The sequence below is a fragment of the Oculina patagonica genome, chromosome 13 (assembly GCF_052425735.1).
Source record: "Oculina patagonica isolate OP01 chromosome 13, crgOcupat, whole genome shotgun sequence".
Taxonomy (NCBI): domain Eukaryota; kingdom Metazoa; phylum Cnidaria; class Anthozoa; order Scleractinia; family Oculinidae; genus Oculina; species Oculina patagonica.
In genome coordinates, this window is record NC_135770.1 from 26,340,931 (window position 1) to 26,357,313 (window position 16,383).

Sequence of the window (16,383 nt, forward strand, 5' to 3'; positions counted from 1 at the left end):
ATTCGTTTCAACAGTTGTTCGTATGACGATTTCTTATCTTTAAAAACATAACGTAATGCCCGTTCATTGACTTTTTCCAGTTTTCTGGTGTTTCTTTTCCCGCAATGGTGCCAGACTTGAGAGCAGTAATAAAAATGTGGTAAAATGAAAGAACGATACAGCGACTGTTTTGTTTTTAACGGTAAAATGGTCTTCAGTCTATTAAGAGCATTAACTTGACTGCTGACTTTTCGACATACGATGGCAACATGGGCGTCGAACTTTAATTTACTATCTAATGTCACCCCTAATAGGCTGATCTGGTCCTTAATAGGAATGTTAATATCGCCGGATTTAAGGCTGATTTCTTGAGAGTTTTTGCCGAGTACTATGGCTTGATACTTGTCCGGGTTTGCTTTCATACCATTTTCTTTGAACCACGTAGCTGCATTGTCTAGGTCTTGGTTAACAGCTAATTCGACAGCCCCAGGGCTAGCATGGGAATGGTAGATCTTTGTGTCATCGGCATAACTTAACAGCCTACCCTCCCTTATCGCATATATCATATCGTTCATAAATATGTTGAACAGCAATGGCCCAAGAATTGGATCCTTGTGGCACGCCTCTAGAAACCTCTTTCCATGCTGAGTAAGTACCGCTCAATTTTACCCTCTGAAAGCGTGATGATAAATAACTGCGCAAAAGCTCCAATGATGTATCATCCATTCCACAGAACTTTAATTTATCCAGAATCAAGTCGTGGGGCAGGCAATCAAACGCCTTACTGAGATCGATTGCCGCTACTCCAATTACCTCGCGTTTATCTAATTGTTCCTTCCACCGCTCTGTGAGGGTCAGCAACGCCGCAGGACAACCATGGAACTTGCGATAAGCAAACATGAAGTCATGGAAAATTGATTCAAAACGCTCAGTTATTTGTGTATGCAAGATCCGTTCAGGATCTTGCATACAGTTAGGCTCTCCGCGCTTCCAAGTGTCTGGGACCTCGATCTTAAAATGATGGAATTGACAAGATCACTTAGAGGCTCTGATATGGAAGGGGCTGATGCTTTGACTGCCCGAGGTGGAATCTTGTCATGCCCTGTGGCTTTGTTTGTTTGTTTGTTTGTTTGTTTGTTTGTTTTTTTGTTGTTTTTTTTATTAATTGCAACACACACACACACAAAAAAAGAAAACGCTTATTTACAAATTGATTGCTTACATTACCTCTACTCACGGTACAGTTACATACATTACTTTACAGAAAAAAGAAAGACTACTTACTAATCGATTACTTGCACTACTTACGGAACAGTTACTTACATTACTTACAGGAAAAAAAGACTACTTACAAATTGATTACTTACATTACTTACGGGACAGTTACTTACATTACTAAAATGAAATTATAATTTATTGAGGCTGAGCAGGAGAAGAAACTAACACTACTTACATTAAGTCTATAGGATCGAAAAAAAAAAAGAAAAGAAAAGGGGAAAACGATACTACTTTACAAAATAAAAGAGGAGTTTAATAGTTAAAGATTAGGTGTCAATGTGTCAGATTTTCCACTTTGTATTTAAGATTGAGTTTGTTGCTAAAATCAGTCAGACAAAGTAAACTGTTATTTAGCTTTCTTGCATATATATAGTATTTCATGAAGAGGAGGGTGTAATTGACTTTTCTCTCTAGCACCGGGTTGTTTGGGTATTTACAGGATGAAAAAAGCATTTCCTTCGTATCCGGTTGGAAACTAGAGCCATTTTGAACATTAAACCAATCAATGACATTACGAGAGAAGGTTCGAGTAAATGTGCAATTAATGAAAGTATGATCTATAGAATCTGGTTCACTGCAATATGTACAATCACTGTCAGCGTGGATTCCATATCTGAAGAGTTCTTTCTTCGTGACGACAATCCTATGGATGAATTTGAACTGAAATTCTTTTAACTTATTTTCCTTGCATAGCTTTGGGTTTTCGCTAAAAATTTCTTTCCAGTCTTCTGTATCCATTGATAGATCGGTGCTCCATCTTTTAGGGCCAGTAGGGGGTGATTGATGTTTCTTGGCAAGAAGTAGGTGGTAATAGTCTCTTGCTTTAAACTTTTCCAGATTAATTTGGGTGTTTTGATTTAGCAGAAACGATGTAGAATTTTCGCTGTAGTTAAGCATCGGGTTTTGTCCTAAAGTTCGCGCTTAATCTTTCAAAGAGCCAGGAATTGCGCTCAAGATTTGGTAAAACTGGAGAAAATTCGTTTTGCAATGATATTTTATCTGAAAATCGTGGAAGGTTAGGTATTGACCTTCCTCATTCAAGAGCTCTTTGATCGTATGGATGCCTTTATTAAACCATTCCCTAATAAATATAGGCTTTCCATCAATTAAAATATCCTTATTGTTGAAAAGGATAATGTCGTTTCCTTGATCACGGTTGTACAAAGTTTTAATTTCGTCAAAGGCAATAAGTATGTCTCTTTAAAATTCTGGAAAATGCCCAAGGTATTTGGTATCGTAGTTACATCGGAGTAGGAAGTTGAGGTCACCATGTTTTTTAAAGAAGTGGTCCGGAACTATTTTCCAGTTGCCTTTGTTTCCAAAAAGAAGTCTTTGAATCCATGCTAATCGTAATGATCTTATTGCAAGTTCTATATCAACCATTCGTAACCCCCCATTACTATAGTCCTGATAAAGACTCGTCCGCTTTATTTTGTCCTTTTTATTTTTCCAAAGGAAACGAAACATTTTATCTTTCACCGTTGAAACTATCTCCTTGGGAACGTTTGCGTTCGAAATTGAATATATTAGGTTAGATAGCCCCAAAGATTTAATTATTAGCACTTTTCCATATAGCGTTAACCCTCTCGAATTCCACATATCTAGATTCGTTTGTAATTTTTGCACTTTCAGGTTGAAGTTCCTAGGAATTTTGTTGGACTATTTACCCATTTCATCCCTAACAGTTTGGTTTTATTTTTTGACCATTTTCCTAGCCAGATGGCTTTTGTTTTCTCTACGTTGAGCATTAATCCGGAGAATTTACCAAAGACATTCACTGTGTCTAGAGCTTGTTCGACCGATGTCAGATCACCACAGAATAAGTTCGTGTCATCTGCAAACTGACTTAGTTTGACCTCAGAGCTAAATAGACGAATTCCCTTGACGGTCGGGTTTTGTCTTATTTTATTTGATAAAACTTCTGCAGTTAAGATAAACAAAAAAGGCGAGAGTGGACATCCTTGCCTTACTCCTCTAGAAGGCTTAAACCAATCCGTAGCGAAGCCGTTGTTCAAGGCTGCACTTTCAATATCTGTGTAGAAGATTTTGATCCATTTTCTTACGCTATCCCCAAAGTTGAATTTTTGGAGAGTGCTCTGAATACATGACCATTCCAGTGAGTCGAAGGCTTTTTTGAAATCAACTGATATGAGTATACCTGGGATGTTATTTACTCTTGTTTGTTCCATTATATCGAATATTAGCCTTACATTTTCCCCGATATACCTTCCTTTTACGAAGCCGGTTTGGTCCGGATGCACAAGTTTTGGCAACATTGGCTCGATTCTCATTGCTATGGCTTTTGATGCAATTTTGTAGTCTACGTTGAGTAGAGTAATGGGTCGCCAATTTTGTAGGAGCAGTAATTCTGCATCTTCTTTAGGTAAAAGAGTAATTATACCCCGACGCTGGGATATTGATAACCTCCCAAACTCGTATGCTCTGTTTAGGCTACCTAAAAGATCTAATCCTATCAAATCAAAAAAGTGTTTATAGAATTCAACGGTTAAGCCGTCTACTCCTGGTGATTTACCGTTTTGAAACGCTTCCAGTGATTTTTTGCATTCTTCATATGTCAAGGGGCCGTCTAGTTCATCCCTTTCCTTGTCCTCAAGTTTAGGGATCTCCAAGTTTTCTGTAAATGTTTCGAAGTTATCCTGTGTCTCAGTTGTTTTGGAACTATTCAGGTCATTATAATACATTTTAAGTGCACATGTTACTTACGGTCAAACATTTGGCGGTAAGAGTCCTTAAATGGATTTCGCTCATTCTCTTACCACGGGTAGGCCTTAATATGAAATAAATCACAGTGTACTTTGTTTGGCTAAATATCGATTTGTTTTTGAGAAAATCGATAATCCTAAAATCCAGCAAAATTGACGCTTTCGGAGCTCAAAATTTATGCCGAGTTTGTTAGCTTCGCGTCGAAAAATAAAGCACTCTGGGAGAAAAATACCTATTAAATATCGAAGAATAACATCAAATTAGTACGTCGAAAGCAATTTCTGCCCTTGAAGTCCTTTTATTTACAAAATATAATTAAATTTGTTCGACACACTTTTGATTTAATTCAAAATAGGTCAAACTTATCGCTTTATTTAAGTATGAGCGAAGCGAAATAAATGGCCGAAAATTTGATATTAGACAGATAAATGATTGTTCTTTTCGATACTAAAAGGATTTCCTTGGGAAATGATTTAGTGCGATGCTTTTAGATCTCAAAGTTGCTAAAAATTCGTTAATTTAACCGACCGTGACATTGTTGGTCTTATCAACTTTATGTAAACATTCCACGCAAAGGTTAATTTTCCCCATGTGAACTTCATCTGAGTAAAATAAAAACATAGACTTGCTTACCGTGGTGTTCGCTGATACATTGTAAATCCTGTTTTCCTCATTTACGACAAAACCGAAGCCCTCGGCGAAGCTGGTTATCTAATTTTCTTGACGCTTGTAACTGATTTCCACGTCTTGAGGTGACACTTCTTTTCCATGCATTCTTGAAAATAGTCCAGTCTTAACTGATCAGTGTAAACAGGAATACGAAGTACTTTGCTTTAAATCAACTTAAAGCTTAGCAGCAGTGGTAGATAAATCGATACGGCCGGCGAATTTTCGTTTCGAAAACCGCCATTTGAGATTTGTCGGCCTTTTGTCCTTCGGTATGCAGATAATTAATTCACACTTGAGTAACTTCCGGCACATGAAATCGACAACCACCGTGACCAGAAAGCACCCTGCTTTTGGTATATTGGTTGAGGCACTATTTTTATTATTTTAATATAAACTCTGAATGAAAAACTTTTGGGCTGAGCTTGTAATTAAGTTTCACTTCAGTTAGCCACGTTCGAGAGAGTTGTTAAATGGTTGCATGAAAGCGCTTTTAACTTCCGGGTCGAAAGTTCTTCTGTTGCGTTGTTTCGCTTTGTTTCATATTTTTTATCCAGTTCTTTCCCTTGTTCAAATTCTTGATTAGGCTTAGGCAAAACAGTTGTAGAGTCAACTCTCGCTTAATGAAGACCTCAATAAGACGGACACCTGGTGTTGGTCCTGTCCTTGCCGTTTTTTCAGTCATTGTTATACTGTAACTAATTCACCGGCTTTGAGACGGTAACATAGAAATATCTAACAGAAATCTCGTGCGACTGTGTAGGGCATATAACTAGTGTATGTAAACGATAATTTGAGATGTAAATGTAAAATGGGCCAGATGATAGATAACTGTTTCCATACGTTTCGGGGTTACTGCCCCTTCTTCAGTGGAAAATTTGAAACGACGTTAAAATCCCTATAAGACGGACTTCTTTTAGACGAACTGAGTTGGAGCCGGTCCCGAAAGGTACCCGTTTCAGAGAGAGTTGGCTGTACACAAAACCTTAGATGGCGTCGTTGGATCCGTCTCCCGTGAATGTTAAAAATATATATTCTGTGTAGTCTAGCCTGTAAACAGGCTCTCCTACTTTCTCCTGTGGAGGATTGGGCGAAATGAAAGCGGAAAGGAAAGGTGGGGAAGGGGTGGGGAAAAAGGGACCATATATCATGTATATGCAGTTGTAATACCAGTCACGGTAAACAATTTATAATAAAACGCCGAACATTTATGACTGTTTACACCAAGGTGTATATTGGTGTAAAAATAAAGGAAAGGGTGTTTTTCACTTCATTCGATTAAAGCTAGGTGAAGAAAAGTACACGTAATCAGAAGTTTGTTATGGACTTCTGACGTGATGCCATTTTTTGTATTTATTTCTGCAAAATACAACAAGGCATTTATACCAAAGTAGCATTATTTAAAAAAAAAATGAGCATAATTACAGTTAAACATTATTTCGGACAAAAAACAAGCATTGCTAGAAGCATAAAATTCCCTTTTTACCAGCATAATTGGAAGAGCCTCTGGTATCAGTTAAAAGATACCGCGTTCTAGAAACAAGTCACCCCGTTTTGGCTGCCGATATTTTGAAACTTTTGTGTGTTCAAAATACCATACCTCGTTCTAGATATCGTCTATTATTAAAAATCCCGTTCTAGATCGGGAACCCAAAATTACGACCCATTGGACGGCGTTTTTGGGGAATACCCCAGCTTCCACAACTCCCTCCTAATGAAGTTCGCCTAGGGAATTGAGAATTAAGGTGATTATAAAGTTATTACTTTATAGCACTTGTTGTTTGGAAACTTGAGTCGTATTATAATTACAACCGTCGTATTTGCGAAGGAACAGACTGCGGATCGGGACCGTCTTTCCCCTAATAGCTTCTAAATTAACTCAAAAACACACCGGAAAACAGGTTTAAAAACATAATATTTATATAATGATATGATATTTTTAATACATTTGGGTCCCCTGACGGCGAGGCGTTCAGTCCCTCCCCGCAAGCTCTGGCGGGGGGCACCTTCCCTTTTTACGCCAGACCCCAACAGAATATATATGGTCATATACATATTTTTAACATTCACGGAAGACGGATCCAACGATAACAAAACTTAGGTACGGACTCGTCAAAAAGTTGGTCCGTTCCCGTCATAATTTGGTCCGCACCTAATCATTTTTGTAGAGAAACAGTTAAATCAAAACGGGGCCATAGGCGCCTATGGCCCCGTTTTAATTTGACTGTTTCCCTACAAAAGAGATAAGGTGCGGACCAAATTTTGACGGGTACGGACCAATTTTCTGACGAGTCCGTACCTAAATTTTTCTGTCGTGTAAACGCGCCTCTAATCAAGAACTTGGGCAAAGGTAAGAACAAAAAAATATAAAATAAAGCGAAGCAACGCAACAGAAGTACTTTAGATCCGGGAGTAAAAAGCGCTGTCATGCAACCATTTAGCAACGATTTTCGGACCGGCTAGGCCTTCTGTTTGCACGGGACCATTCTGGAACCGGTCCAGAACGGATCCAAAACTGGGCCTGCTATTTTGCAGGTCCAGTTATGGATCCGTTCCAGACCGGTTCCAGAACGGTCCCGTACGCGCGAGTAAACACCTGCATCGGTTCCAAACGGTTCCATGTAAACAGGTCCGGTTCGGTTCGGAACGGTTCCGGACCGGTCCCGTGTAAACGTAGCCTTAATTACATGTTCAGCCCAAAAGTTTTTCATTTAGAGCTTATATTAATATAGCAATAATACGGTGCCTCAACCAATACTCTACCAAAACGCAGGGTACTATCTGGTCACGGCGGTTGTCGATTTCATGTGCCGGAAGTTACGCAAGTGTGGAATACATTGTCTGCATACCGCAGGACAAAGGGCCGACAAATCTCAAATAGCGGTTTTCGAAAAGAAGATTCGCCGGCCGAATCGATTTATCTACCACTACTGCTGTCCGGAACGGATCCGGTCTGATTTTCGGACCGGATTGGCCTTCAGTATACCCGGGACCGTTCTGGAACCGGTCCGGGACGGATCCAAAACTGGACCTGCTATTTTGCAGGTCCAGTTATGGAACCGTTCCGGGCCGGTTCCAGAACGGTTCCGTGTAAACACATGGATCGGTTCCAAACGGTTCCGTGTAAACAGAAGCCGATCTGGTCCGGTTGAGTCCCGTGTAAACGTAGCCTAGCTGGTTACAGTATAAAAATGACTGAAAAAACGGCAAGGAAAGGACCAACACCAGGTGTCCATCTTATAGAGGTGTTCAATAAGAGAGAGTTGACTCTACAACTGTTTTGCCTAAGCCTAATCAAGAATTTGAACAAGGGAAAGAACTGGATAAAAAATATGAAACAAAGCGAAACAACGTAACAGAAGAACTTTCGACCCGGAAGTTAAAAGCGCTTTCATGCAACCATTTAACAACTCTCTCGAACGTGGCTAACTGAAGTGAAACTTAATTACAAGTTCAGCCCAAAAGTTTTTCATTCAGAGTTTATATTAAAATAATAAAAATAGTGCCTCAACCAATATACCAAAAGCAGGGTGCTTTCTGGTCACGGTGGTTGTCGATTTCATGTGCCGGAAGTTACTCAAGCGTGAATTAATTATCTGCATACCGCAGGACAAAAGGCCGACAAATCTCAAATGGCGGTTTTCGAAACGAAAATTCGCCGGCCGTATCGATTTATCTACCACTGCTGCTAAGCTTTAAGTTGATTTAAAGCAAAGTACTTCGTATTCCTGTTTACACTGATCAGTTAAGACTGGACTATTTTCAAGAATGCATGGAAAAGAAGTGTCACCTCAAGACGTGGAAATCAGTTACAAGCGTCAAGAAAATTAGATAACCAGCTTCGCCGAGGGCTTCGGTTTTGTCGTAAATGAGGAAAACAGGATTTACAATGTATCAGCGAACACCACGGTAAGCAAGTCTATGTTTTTATTTTACTCAGATGAAGTTCACATGGGGAAAATTAACCTTTGCGTGGAATGTTTACATAAAGTTGATAAGACCAACAATGTCACGGTCGGTTAAATTAACGAATTTTAAGCAACTTTGAGATCTAAAAGCATCGCACTAAATCATTTCCCAAGGAAATCCTTTTAGTATCAAAAAGAACAATCATTTATCTGTCTAATATCAAATTTTCGGCCATTTATTTCGCTTCGCTCATACTTAAATAAAGCGATAAGTTTGACCTATTTTGAATTAAATCAAAAGTGTGTCGAACAAATTTAATTATATTTTGTAAATAAAAGGACTTCAAGGGCAGAAATTGCTTTCGACGTACTAATTTGATGTTATTCTTCGATATTTAATAGGTATTTTTCTCCCAGAGTGCTTTATTTTTCGACGCGAAGTTAACAAACTTGGCATAAATTTTGAGCTCCGAAAGCGTCAATTTTGCTGGATTTTAGGATTATCGATTTTCTCGAAAACAAATCGATATTTAGCCAAACAAAGGCCCGGGTCGCACTTGAGACAAACATTTTAAATGTTGCAAGATGTTGAGGACAATGTTTGTCTCGGAACTTGTCCGAGACAATTTGAATTGTTGTATTTAGGGTCGCACTTGGACACACAAAATTACCCGTCACTTGATACTGTGTTAATTTCGCAGCAAAAATAACATTCAAAAGGGAGAGACAAACCGGTCGCATCGAATCAAATCAACGCAAATTTTTGTTTCTACCTTCGTAATGTGAGCGTTCGTAACGATGTCGAAGCTCATATATAAAGAAAGCGTGCCGCCGTATAAAGCGGAAAATTTGATGAGCAAATTGCTGTGCATCATGATTCGGACTGCGGCTACAGAACAGTTGCCCTAGCCTATACCGATCTTTCCTTTCATTTGAATTATCTTGGCGAGGGATCTTTTCCCAAATAACGGAAATATTCGGTCGAAAACAGCTTGAATTCGTATTCATCAGACTAGACAGTAAAATGTGAAGCGAACAATTTTTTAAGGATCACTGAACTGATTGACACTTTTGTCACAAGAAAAACAATTTTTGTTTGTTGTTCTTAAAAAGTCCTGCGTTGAGGCAGGACGACGGCTTCTTTGAAGATTTGTCTCCGTGGACAAGTTTTTGTCCGCGTAGGGACAAGTAGGTCGCACTTGGCGTGGTCAACTGATGACAGGAATCTGACAATTTTTTTGGTTATCTAAATAAACTTGTCCCGATTTTGTCCCAAGTGCGACCCGGGCCAAAGTATACTGTGATTTATTTCATATTAAGGCCTACCCATGGTAAGAGAATGAGCGAAATCCATTTAAAGGACTCTTGCCAAGAATTTTCATTTTTGTGTGAAATTTGTGCACATGTCCTCTTAATCATCGACAAGATTTGCTTTTCATCTGTGGTTGTTACCTCGTTTTCTAATTTAATTTCATTTATGGTTTTCCGATTGTAATTTCTTTTCTCTAAGTTAAAGAAGTATTTTGTAGCTTTCTCTCCTTCTTCGACCCATCGACATTTAGACCTGAAAATTGCAGCTTTGCCTTTATTGTCATAGTGTTGTTGGAGTTCCTTTTTGAGGTCATCATATTGTTTAAGGATAGAATCGATATTATCAAGATTTTGGCTATTGCAGATTTTTTTATCTAGATCATCTAGTTGTTCTTTGATCACTGTCTCGCGTTTCTTAATTGTTTGTGCCTTTCCTTTAGCAAAGGAAATGGTCGCGGTTCTTATTTCCATTTTCATCAGTTCCCAAAATAGCTGTTGATCGTTTACATAAGAGTACTTTCTGCGAAGCTCAGGATATAATTCTCGAATTTTGGATGTGTACTCCTCGTCGTTTAATAGAGTGTTATTGAATTTCCAAAAACCCGGTCCGCGAGGGTGCTCATCTGGCCACGATAATAACAAAAATATTGTATTGTGATCAGGCGCTATTGATGTTTGGATGTCCACTTTTTTAACAAATTGTGTTAAATGTTTAGCAACTAGAAAAAAGTCTATCCTTGATTTAACACCTAATGCCTTAGACACATAGGAGAATGTGTTGAGCTTCGGATGGCGTGTTCTTTGAATATCAACAAGATCAAGACTATCCATTGTAATTTTGACTAAATTCCTATACGCTGTGGGCCTCCAGGGGACACCACCTTTTTTGTCTTTCTTTTCCAAGGTACAATTCCAATCACCCCCTACTATTAGGGTTGCAATTTCGGCTTTGTCAATTAAGAGGCAATTCAGTTCCTGAATAAAGCCTAGTTGTTGTGTGTGGTCGTTTGGCGCGTATATATTGCAAAATGATAATTTCAAGCCATTGTATGTAATGTTAATTAGGATTATTCTGCCCGAGGTGTCACTGGATGTGCATGCCACCTTTTCCTTTACCGCTCGATTGATCAAAATACAAACACCTTTACTGTGACAGGTGCCATGAGAAAAGTAAATTTGACCTCCCCATTCATTTCTCCAAATTGCTTCGTCGCTTGGTTTGGAAAAAGTTTCCTGAAGAAAATAGAAATCGGCTTTCTGATCGTTTAAGTACATAAAAATGCTCCTTCTTTTAGAAGTATCTCTTAGACCCCTAACATTTAACGAAATTACCGAACATTTGTGTGATTTATGCATTTAAGTGTAGTTCTCTGGTGAAATATTATGTTTACGTTCTCCTACAGTAATAATAACAATAAGCGACAAAAAAGCTAATCAAAAAAACAAAATTAACGAACACAAAATTTTTAAAACAAACCTATTTTAAGAGTTCCTTCTCTCAGCAAATCCAGTCCGTTATCCCTTCATTTGTTCAATAGTCTGTTGATTTCATAGATCTTCTAAGTCCTCCTCACCGTAAATTCTAATCGGCGCTCCGTCTGGCGATGTCTTCACAAAAAGTTTTCCATCGATTGTCCACGCGCTAATGATCATATTGTCCTTTTTCTTCTTATTTGCTTTCCAAAACAATTCTCTTCTGAAGTCCGTCAAATTCTCGTTTATATATATACGTTGTTCTTGAAGAGAAGCGTTGGCGTAGCTTGGGAAAATGTCAGACACTTTTAAGCCCTTTAGCTTGGTTCTCGCTATTCGTACTGCATAAATTATCGATATAGCATATAAGTGGCACAGATTATGAATAAATTGACATTGCTCAAGTGCATCGGCTCCGGGAGCATGCCTGTGTCTTTCGTCGAGTTTTCATCGGAAACTTCAACACTATCTTCAGTCTTGACTGCAGACTTGAGCTCCTTAGATTAATTGTAACTACAAATGTGTATACCATTGCTTTTCCCGGTTAAATTGTAAACGTGTGAGCTTTCGTCCTCCAGTGTTGAATTTTATGGACGGAATTGCTCGACGAGAACGTTCGCGCGAGGACCTCAAATGTAGATTACATCGGCTCCAAGGGAAAAGTGGAACGCTTTTGGTGCTGGATACGTATTTCCAAGGAAGAAGGTTTTAGCAATGCCTTAGTGGGGCATTTCAGATGCCACAAGTCCCGGCAGGTCTTCTTTAAGCACATGGGACGTCAACAGCTCAACCTTGTATGCTTTAAGGTAATATTTTTGTTCAGGGTATTGTAAAAGAATTGACTGTGCTAGGTCGGCTAGACGGTTTTTTCGTTTATATTGGTACGTTCATGTTAGTTTTTGGGCATTATTTTAAAGGAGTCGAATCTTTTTGTTATTTTCACATGGCCGTGCGTATCAGTACTAGTTTGTGGGGCGTCTAGTGCGCTTGACCGAAGGTGTTGCATGTGCCAAAGAAGGTGTGTCTTTACTATTGTAATTTTTCCACGTGGTTGGGCTCCACTGTTAAGTTATTCTACGAGTGTTTATTTTTACGATTGTTTGGAGCTCAGAATTTGATTGTTCTCTTGGTGAAATGATTCTTTCGGCAAGGGACCGTAAGATGATCACTAATGAGTGTTTATGATATTTTGTTTGGAGCTCAGAATTTGATTGCTCTCTTGGTGAAATGATTCTTTCGGCAAGGGACCGTAAGATGATCACTAATGAGTGTTTATTGATATGTTTGTTTGGAGCTCAGAATTTGATTGTTCTCATGGTGAAATGATTCTTATGGCAAGGGACCGTAAGATGATCACTAATGAGTGTTTATTGATATGTTTGTTTGGAGCTCAGAATTTGATTATTCTCTGGTGAACTGATTCTTATGGCAAGGGACCGTAAGATGATCACTAATGAGTGTTTATTGATATGTTTGTTTGGAGCTCAGAATTTGATTGTTCTCATGGTGAAATGATTCTTGTGGCAAGGGACCGTAAGATGATCACTAATGAGTGTTTATTGATATGTTTGTTTGGAGCTCAGAATTTGATTGTTCTCATGGTGAAATGATTCTTATGGCAAGGGACCGTAAGATGATCACTGATGAGTGTTTATTGATATGATTGTTTGGAGCTCAGAATTTGATTGTTCTCATGGTGAAATGATTCTTATGGCAAGGGACCGTAAGATGATCACTAATGAGTGTTTATTGATATGTTTGTTTGGAGCTCAGAATTTGATTGTTCTCATGGTGAAATGATTCTTATGGCAAGGGACCGTAAGATGATCACTAATGAGTGTTTATTGATATGTTTGTTTGGAGCTCAGAATTTGATTGTTCTCATGGTGAAATGATTCTTATGGCAAGGGACCGTAAGATGATCACTAATGAGTGTTTATTGATATGTTTGTTTGGAGCTCAGAATTTGATTGTTCTCATGGTGAAATGATTCTTTCGGCAAGGGACCGTGAGATGATCGCTAACGAGTGTTTATTGATATGATTGTTTGGAGCTCAGAATTTGATTGTTTTCATGGTGAAATCGGATTCTTTCGGCAAGGGACCGTAAGATGATCACTAATGAGGGTTTATTGTTATGTTTGTTGAAGCTCAGAATTTGATTGTTCTCATGGTGAAATGATTCTTTCGGCAAGGGACAGTAAGATGATCACTAATGAGTGTTTATTGATATGATTGTTTGGAGCTCAGAATTTGATTGTTCTCATGGTGAAATGATTCTTTCGGCAAGGGACCGTAAGATGATCACTAATGATTGTTTATTGATATGATTGTTTGGAGCTCAGAATTTGATTGTTCTCATGGTGAAATGATTCTTTCGGCAAGGGACCGTAAGATGATCACTAATGATTGTTTATTGATATGATTGTTTGGAGCTCAGAATTTGATTGTTCTCATGGTGAAATGATTCTTTCGGCAAGGGACTGTAAGATGATCACTAATGAGTGTTTAATGTTATGATTGTTTGGAGCTCAGAGTTTGATTGTTCTCATGGTGAAATGATTCTTATGGCAAGGGACCGTAAGATGATCACTAATGAGTGTTTAATGTTATGATTGTTTGGAGCTCAGAGTTTGATTGTTCTCATGGTGAAATGATTCTTTCGGCAAGGGACCGTAAGATGATCACTAATGAGTGTTTAATGTTATGATTGTTTGGAGCTCAGAATTTGATTGTTCTCTTGGTGACGTAATTCCTTCGGCAAGGGACCGTAAGATGATCACTGATGAGTGTTCACCGTTATGCTTGTTGTTTTCTTGGTGACATGATTCTTCCGCAAGCGATCGTAAGATGATTGCTGATGAGTGTTTACTGTTATTATAGTTCTGAGCGCGGAAAGTTCTATGGTTCTTCTTTCGCACAGTTCCGCAAGCACCACTTGGCTCGATCCGTTAAGAGACAAAGATCAAATTAAGAACTTGGATATTGCATTGTGACAATGGCCGAGAAGCATGACCTCGACGTGTCAAGAACGAAGTTTTTAACAACCACTGCACAATATGATTCCAGTCGCCGATAGATCTCTTTGTTATTATGTCAACCTGTTGTAAATGGAAGGGAGATCTGGGTGTTACGCTTCCGGACTAGTAAGGCAAGCATTTGAGGAACTGGTCAAATGTTTGAAATATTCTTTCAGCGGTGTTAGTTAAAGAATAAATGCTTACAATACTGATGGTTAATTTCTGACTGTTGTTTTCTACAACCTTTTCTCCACCCTGGGGACTGCAGTAAGTGACAATTGCGAAAACGGGGTACCTTAAACCAACCCTCCTAGTCATTCTGGGTCACAATTGTCACCTCCTGCTGGCCTTGGGGTTTTCCCTCGTGATACATAATTGTTGCTACTGTTTTAATAAGAAGCTTTACCCATGCATGCTAAGTCTCCTCCTTTTCTACTTCAACGTGTCTGTTTACTGGAGGGGAAACCCTTCAAAAGCCAGTATGGGGGGTGACAATCACTTCGTTGAGGAACTACAACTTCGCATGGCGATGGGAACGACTCATGGGTGATCGTTCGAGCGGAAAAGCCTTCAAAGTTTTTTACACGGAGCATAGAGTGATGGAAGATGCTGATAGGTGGCATCCGATCAGCTGGACATAGTTCGGAGACTTTTGAGTCTTCTGGCATAAGGCTTCTAAGAGCCAACTTGTAACGTAGTTTTAAATTACTTAAATTGCTCTCAATGTGGATGGAGTTAATATGTATTCTTTAGCAATTTCCCAGTGAATAAATGGTTGTAATCTGTCATGTTGTGCCATGTTTTACGGGAGATGGTTGTATGTCCACTGATTGTTCGCAAGGGTTTATAACGGCGTTATACTGTAAAATTTAGACTCCTAAAGTGAGGCCTGTGTTTGAGGTTTGGGAGTAAGGTTTGGGACTGAGTGTTTCAGGATTAGTTGGCCTCCGTAGGTGCCCATTAATGGTCTCTTTGTTTGGATATGAGTTTTGGGGTAAAAGAGCCCATTGACATTTGGGATTGATAAGGGTTGACAATGATGGCATTTGTGGCAATGTAGGCGCATTGTTGTGTGTTGTATACATGTAACTTGGCCTCAAAAGGAGACCATCAATGGTCTCTTTGTGTGGATTTGAGTATTGGGGGATAAAGAGCCCATTGATGGTTCCTTGATCAGTGAAGCATAGGTGATTCTAGGTGAGGGTCGAATTTTATCCCCAATCTTAATCCAAACTTAATGCGATGCGATAATTGTTGCAGTACAGAATAGTATACTTTATAAAGTCGGGACTTCACTTTGTCGCTTAAGAATCGTACAATTATGGGTCTGCTGTTTTTTCTTCGCAGCTTGTGAGATATTTCTATTTCTTCTGGGTTGATGGTGATGTTGACAGCTTCTCCTATGCGGATCACGACTTCTTCGGTGGATGTGTAAGCGCTTTCTGGGACTCCGACAATTTCCAGGGAATTTTTGTGCGAGTATTGTTCCAACTCGTCATAGATTTCGTCAAGCCTGTCCGTCTCTTCTATCTGTTTATAAAGCTTGTGTCTTGTTTGTTCAAGCTCGTTCTGCAAGATGCCGTTTGCCTTTTGTCGAGCACTGCTTTAACTTCATGACGATTTGTCAAACGGAAACCGAAAGAGTCCACGCAGTCGACTGGAATGTTCGAGGCATGCGACTGTGCACTAATGGTAGTGTGCCCCTGCATATCCAGATCATTTGCTACGTTAATAAAATAGTCATTTAGCGTCTCTGCCACCTGCTCAGATCTAAACATAAACATGTATCAAATTAGTGTCGCATGGGGTCTTCGTACAGTGCGACCTTTTAGACTGTGCTTTATATATCTTGGGGTATTGTATGAAATAAATTTAGCCAAGACTAAAACCGGAGATCCCCGGTTATTTACTTTGCCCTTTTTGTAAAACCGAATTTACTGAACGTTAACAGAAAAAAAATATGGCACTTGAGCCCGCGATCGAATGTTAACCATTTCTTGGTCAGCGGTAAACCTCGAGAAAAAA

At 39.1% G+C, this 16,383-nt stretch overlaps 1 protein-coding gene across 1 annotated transcript in view; it reads left to right on the forward strand.

Moving 5' to 3' along the window:
- Window positions 1–16,383, forward strand: part of LOC144636226 (polycystin-1-like protein 2) — a 144,606-nt gene that overhangs the window by 110,092 nt on the left and 18,131 nt on the right. The gene's annotated exons all lie outside the window — the stretch shown is intronic.